The sequence below is a fragment of the Trachymyrmex cornetzi genome, unplaced genomic scaffold (genome assembly GCF_001594075.2).
Source record: "Trachymyrmex cornetzi isolate Tcor2-1 unplaced genomic scaffold, Tcor1.1 scaffold325, whole genome shotgun sequence".
Classification (NCBI taxonomy): Eukaryota; Metazoa; Arthropoda; class Insecta; order Hymenoptera; family Formicidae; genus Trachymyrmex; species Trachymyrmex cornetzi.
This window is the reverse complement of record NW_017297951.1, coordinates 1333549-1340821: the sequence shown is the minus strand read 5'-3', so window position 1 is coordinate 1340821 and position 7273 is coordinate 1333549. Positions and strand designations below refer to the sequence as shown.

General features: G+C 28.7%; 1 protein-coding gene across 1 annotated transcript in view; it reads left to right on the top strand.

The window, feature by feature from the left end:
- Window positions 1-1033: 1033 nt before the first annotated feature.
- The window catches only part of LOC108762908 (UDP-glucuronosyltransferase 2B31), a 25842-nt gene continuing 19602 nt past the window's right edge, over window positions 1034-7273 (top strand). The window contains exon 1 of the mRNA XM_018510163.1: window positions 1034-1068. The gene's annotated coding sequence lies outside the window, so the exon portion shown is untranslated. The remainder of the gene's footprint in view (window positions 1069-7273) is intronic.

The following is a 7273-nucleotide window of genomic DNA, read 5'->3' as shown; positions in this document are numbered from 1 at the left end:
GAAAACTTTCCGAAATAGACTTGACGTAAAGAATCGTAAAATATTTGTCTTTCACTTGTATATTACGTGTAATATGTTTATTATGTATATGGAACTTTAATCTTTGTTCAATTGTAGAAAAGATAAAAGATAAAGGATAATAGTTATCTAGGAAAATGTGGATAGCATCTATTAAATTTTTTTGTTGAAACCATGGATGTGATAATAGGATAATTTTGTCTACGAAGCTGATAATTGTGCCTTTTTTGTGGCAAAGAGGATAATTTGAATAGAAGTTAAGAAACCTTCCTGAGAATGTCTTTTTATGATAAGTGTCAAATATAATTCTCTGATTATGATAAGTGTTGTGTCTAGAAAACTCAATCTATCTCCCGTACCAACCCCCAAAGTAAATTGTAATCTCGTATGTAAAGAATTAAAAGTATTCAAAGTATCATTTATAGTATCAGATGGAAGCGCGAAAATGATATCATCAACATATCTCAAATAAAACAATAGCTATACTGATAATTTATTGATTGCTATTTTTTTCAATCTTACATTATGATTATCGGTGATAACGGTGAATCCTACGTCATCAAATTATATGGTTTATTTTCTGTTCTTGCACTAGACTGCACTAGAAATCTCTTTCTTGCTTTTGACAAATATCAAACATATACCTATTTCGATTTAAGTTTCAAAAGTGTACACTGGTTCAGCCACAGAAAACAAACCTCTAATGTAATCTATAGAGGTTGTAAAAAATTGTAAATAAAAGACTATTGTCAGAAATAAATATTTCTTTACATAAAAAATTTACATAAAAAAATAAAAACATGGATTTACATAAAAAACAAAAACATGGTATTTACAAAATGATACTTTATCTCTTGGCACGCTATATGAGAATTTATTTAAAAAGACGTAGTGCTTCCTCCTTCTTATTACATGAAAATTTAATCCCAATTTTATTATCGTCGAGTTTTTTTACGATTGCGTACTTTGTTTTTCAAATGTGATTTTATCTGTTTTAACGTCTAATTATCCGTCGAGCGTTTGAACTGTTAACATCGTTTTCATACTCCCCAATCAGCAGACAATGTTTTTAAAATGTTTTTTAAACGTTTATTTTTCATTAATTTTATATTTTTTACGATTTGTTTTCAAAATTCATTAATTTAACGTTTATTTAACGTTTATTAAACGTTTATTTTATATTATAACATTTCATTTGAAATAAATGTTTGAAAAAACATTTTTCAAACGTTTATTTAATGTTTATTAAACGTTTATTTAACATTAATTATTTATTTGAAATAATGGTTAAAAAATATTTCTTAAACATTTATTTAACGTTTATTACATGTTTATTTTACATTCATTGTTCATTTAAAATAATGGTTTAAAAAAACATTTTTTAAACATTTTTTAACGTTTATAAAACGTTTATTTTACATTATTTATTCATTTAAAATGTGGTGATAAGAAACATTTATTTCACATTAATTTGACGTTTATTAAATGTTTATTTTACATTCATTATTCATTTGAAATGATGATTTGAGAAAACATTTTTTAAACGGTTCTTTTACGTTTATAAAATGTTTATTTTACATTATTTATTCATTTAAAATGTGGTGATAAGAAACATTTATTTTACGTTAATTTGACGTTTAGTAAATGTTCATTTCACATTAATTATTTGTTTGAAATAATGATTTAAAGAAATATTTATTTAATGTTTATTAACTGTTTTTTAAATGTTGATTTAACGGTTATCTGACATTTATTATAGATGTGTAAAAAATGTCATTACTTTTTAAAACTTAAATTAATAAAATATGTGTCGGAATAATAAAATATAATCACGAAAGATAAGTTAACAACACAATATAATTGCGTCAAGTGTACCATATATGGACAATAAGAACTATGTGTATCGACAATTATAAATGGCGTAATGGATAAAGTATGAGACTCATGACACCGAGATCCTAGGTTTAAAACTCAGCCGGTAAGTGAAAAAGATTAAAATATATTATAATTAAAAATTAGAATTTATTAATAAAATTAGTTGTCTAAGGTTGCAGACACCGTTGATGAAAAAGTAAATTAAAAAAAGATTCTACATTGTGTCTGCTATTTTTTTTTATTTGGTTTAAATAATTTTAACATTAAAAAACGTTTTTTTAACGTTAAAAAACGTTTCTTCAAACGTTAAATAAACATTTTTTTAACGTTAAAAAAATGTTTCTTCAAACGTTAAAATAAACGTTTTTTTATAGTGATTTCGGCTGGGATGCACTAGTGCACATAAAACTGTCATACACAATTGCCGTAAAAATATGTATTAAAAACAGATTAAATCGTACAATCCCCAATATATTTTATTATATTGTCAATAAAACATGTATTTAATAATTTCCATTTCGTTTTTACACTCATAGTGATTTCGGCTGGGACGCACCGACTGCACATTTCGGGCAGTGTTGTAAAGCCTTGTGTCCACGATGCTAGAAATCGGTCCGAGATCTCGGACAGAGAAAAAATTAACAAATCACATTTGAATAATTTTATCACATGACCATTGCGATTGGTCAATTCTTTCTTCATCCGAGGTCTCGGACCGATTTCTAGCATCGTGGACACAAGACTTTAGATGGGCCGGATTTCTGACGCATGCGCGTCCAATGTAGCTTCACTAATGTACCGATCACTAGTAAATAGGAGATCATTAATCGCCTATGTAAAATTTTTTCAAAAATGTTGAAAATTTTAATATATTTTACATATTTTACATATGTAAACATATATATATAAATATATTATATATATTTATAGTATAGGGACTCTAGCCAGGCATAGCCTTTGTCTGAAAATTGATATCCTTGTAGCGTCAATTCTAAGTTTATCATGAGTGATTTATGTATGCTCATGAAATTTTTGACATTATCGTTATCAAGTGACGATGACGAATTAATATTGATAGAACATAAAAAAAGGTAGAGCGAAAATTAAAAATTACATTAAAGAAGTCGAAACCCATGTGGAACATAAATCACTCATACAATTATAGACCTCATTTTGCCTCTGTGACAGATTTCCTAACCTCAGTAGTCATCAACTTTAACGCTTAATATCTTAGATCATAAGGCAGAGCGACGCTTTTTTTGCCAGATTCTTTCATTTCATGCAAAAACGCGTCGAATAATGTCCGATGAAACAGTGAGTAGGGATGTCGCAAGATTCGAGATTTCGAGAATCTTGTCTTGTCTCGTCCCGAATTTCAAGACGAGATCGAAACGAGATTTGCGCGGAGAGTTTAAAGACAAGACAAGATTTTAGACTCGAGATTCTTGAAAATCTCGTGTCTCGAAAAATTATAGAAATTATATAGGATTTATGGCGCAGAAATCAGAAAAAATAGGAGTGAGTAAAATAAAACTACTGTCAGTTGAATCGATTTGTCAATGTAATAGTAGCGCAATCATATGCCACAACATAAAATGATGTACACCGTATATACCTACGGAATTACTGTAATTGTTTTCCTAAACAAATAATACAAACATGATTAATAATATCAAATGTGTGCAATAAAGCCTAGATCACATTAAACTATATCTAATATAATACTAATTCTAAATCAAATAACACACGAATCACATTTTTTTATTATTCAAACACTTTATTGCGCCAATTATAATTATTATTCGCCAAATAAAATTTTAGATATTGAACATGAATTTAAACAAAGTAGGGATTTCGCTGATTCCTCGCATAATCTATTTCTATGTTTTGTTATAATTAATCCTGCTGTAGAGAATAATCTTTCTGATGGAACGGACGTTGCGCAAATACTTAACCGTCGTCTACAATACATGAAGTAAGAAGAGTAAAAAATTGATCAATTACAATCAAATCTGAGAAGAATAATCGATTGTAATTGGTTAATTTCTTACTCTTACTTCTTACTTCATGTATAATTATAAGGTTCCGTATGTATAAAACAATATGACAATCAAAAAGGGCGTAGAACCAATATTTAAACAAACAATTTTAATTAAATTAGAATCATAAAGTTAACAAACGTTTCGACTCCGATCGGGTCATTTTCAATGTTACAAAGGTAAATCATAAATAAAAGTACAACTATACAATGTTAAATAAATGAAAAAACCATAACTATAACAATTCGTTAAATTGCCAGCAAATTCTTGTCTTTACTATATAAAAAATATCCTTAATCTTTAATTACAGTTACATCTTAAATAAAAATGAATATGGTTAAATAATAACGTTTCATAAAATCGTAAGCATAATCTTGTCGTTGAAATAAAAAGCGTAAGTTGTCCATTTGATATTTTAATCTAAGTTGCGAATGAAATCGTATCTTGTCGGTGAAATATAATTACACGATAATGTGTCAGTGAAATGTAAAAAAATCCAATAATGCGTCAGTGAGATGTAAAAATCCAGAAATGTGTTATAATTTTGCGTTGTAACTATATGTTGTAACTTTAAAATATTTTGCACTGATATACGCGACACACTCTTGATCAAGTCAAATAATGTAATCCAATGAGACAATTAAAAACAAGAGTACACCAACATGTTTCTGACATTAACAAATTCTCAAGATCTCCATCTGTAATAACGAATCACAGAATTGAAACGAATCAAGATTTTAAATGGAATAGCGTGAAAATATTAGATATAGAACCTTCTTATAGAAAAAGATTAATTTCTGAGATGGTTCACATTAAGAAGCAAACACACGGTATAAACAGATAAACGGATACAGAGTCATTGCTTGACACATACATATACTAACATGATACATTCCCTTTCCATTTCTTAATTTTATCACGGTTTCTTGTCCTCTCCTGACATTCTGCCGTTACATTACATTATTTGACTTGATCAAGAGTATGTCGCGTACATCAGTACAAAATATTTTACATTTTTAATAAAGTTATAACATATAGTTACACGCAAAATTATAACACATTTCTGGATTTTTTACATCTCACTGACGCATTATTGGATTTTTTTATATTTTACTGACACATTTATTGTGTAATTATATTTCACCGACAAGGTAAATGACTTTGTGTTACACATTATGGACAATATTCTTTATATATTATATAACCTTAGATCCCAAGTTTTGAATTGTTCTTTCTCAGATACGATTTCATTCGCAACTTAGATTAAAATATCAAATGGATAACTTACGCTTTTTATTTCAACGATAAGATTACGCTTACGATTTTATGAAACGTTATTATTTAACCATATTCATTTTTATTTAAGATGTAACTGTAATTAAAGATTAAGGATATTTTTTATATAGTAAAGACAAGAATTTGCTGGCAATTTAACGAATTGTTATAGTTATGGTTTTTTCATTTATTTAACATTGTATAGTTGTACTTTTATTTATGATTTACCTTTGTAACATTGAAAATGACCCGATCGGAGTCGAAACGTTTGTTAACTTTATGATTCTAATTTAATTAAAATTGTTTGTTTAAATATTGATTCTATGCCCTTTTTGATTGTCATATTGTTTTATACATACGGAACCTTATAATTACTTATTTTCTTTCTTCAAATAAAAGTTTCGAAGCATCAAGTAGACCGTACCCAAAATCAGACACTAGCGACAAAATTAATACCACGTGATTACACACACGCTGCTTTTCAGTGTCTCATGAAAGCACCAAGCCCGACAATTATATCAACTGGCCCCAACAAATTTGTCGGGGCCACTTTGTGTACACTTGCGTGGTGTACCGAGTTCAGACGAACATAAGCCTGTTCTTTTTGGTTGAATTTTTGCACCAGTTCATCTTTCTTCCTTTTCTCTCCAGGAGGAAAGAAGAGGAAGAAAGATGAACTGGTGCAAAAGTTCAGCCAAAAAGAACAGGCCTCATGTGACACTGGCGAGGAACTGCACCATTTAACCAGCCGAATATACCAGTTGCACCGACACCCGAAATGTGTAGTCGGTGCGTCCTAGCCGAAATCACTATGAGCGCAAAAACGAAATGGAAATTATCAAATACACATTTTATTAACAGTACAATAAAATATATTGGGGATCATACGATTTAATCTGTTTTTAATACATTTTTACGGCAATTGTGTATGACAGTTTTATGTGCACTAGTGCATCTCAGCCGAAATCGCTATTTATTGTACAATGGTCTTTATATGTACCAGTCCATACTAGTGCATCCCAGCCAAAATCGCTATTAGAGTCCATATCTTGAAAATAAGCGTACAGTTGAGGTCACATTATTGAAACGAAGAATACCGAGTTTGTAGAACTAAGATTGAAAGTTTAGAAAAGAAATATTTCCACCGAATAGAAAATACGTGTATACAGGTGTTTTGCGAAGACTGGGACTGTCAACAGAGCCGAAATTCCGTGTAGCAGTAGTTGCACGGTCTTACGATAGATGGTGCTGTCATATGTTAGATAAGAACAGATGTATGCGTTTGAGTAAGATAGAATGATATATATATTATATAATGTAAAAACTAAATCAAACTAAATCAAATGTCACCACTATTATCGCATTTGGAACTAAAAAAGTCTATACTATCGATCTTGATCGAGTCGGGTATTCGATTTAACATCCCCTTAACCCATTATTTTTAAAAACATTGTCTGCTGATTGGATCGCTATGTAAGTTTTAATTCTTTTTAATAATTTTTTTTAATAACTTTAATAATAGTAATAGTAATTAATATTTAACTAATTTTGTTCACACACAGTAAAATTTTAATGCAATAATGGAATAGGTGGTAATCCCATATTTTTCTGATTCAACATTACATGTGACTTAAATTACCTTAAAACATGACTCTGTTAAAATAATAAAATATTTTATTTGTATTCTATAGCAAGTCTGTTAATTTGATGTACAACTTTCCGTTAAGATTGGACACAGTTGTCATAATGTTATTTTTCTGATAATTAATTGTTTTTGAGTTATTAATTTATGTATCAAAGAGGACCCGAAACGAGGGTCTAAACATATACCGCAATTGCTTAATGAAGTTTTGTATATCACATACTAATACCTTGTGTTGGTTCATATTAGCGTTATACATATCATTAGATTTAATCTCTTGAGCCTATTATTATTACTTTTGTTTAATACTTAAATTAGTTTTCGAATTTTATTAAAAATATTATTCTGAGGTCAGTACAATAATTAGGTGCTTTAAATTATGCAATTTATATATATATATATATATATATATATAATACATACA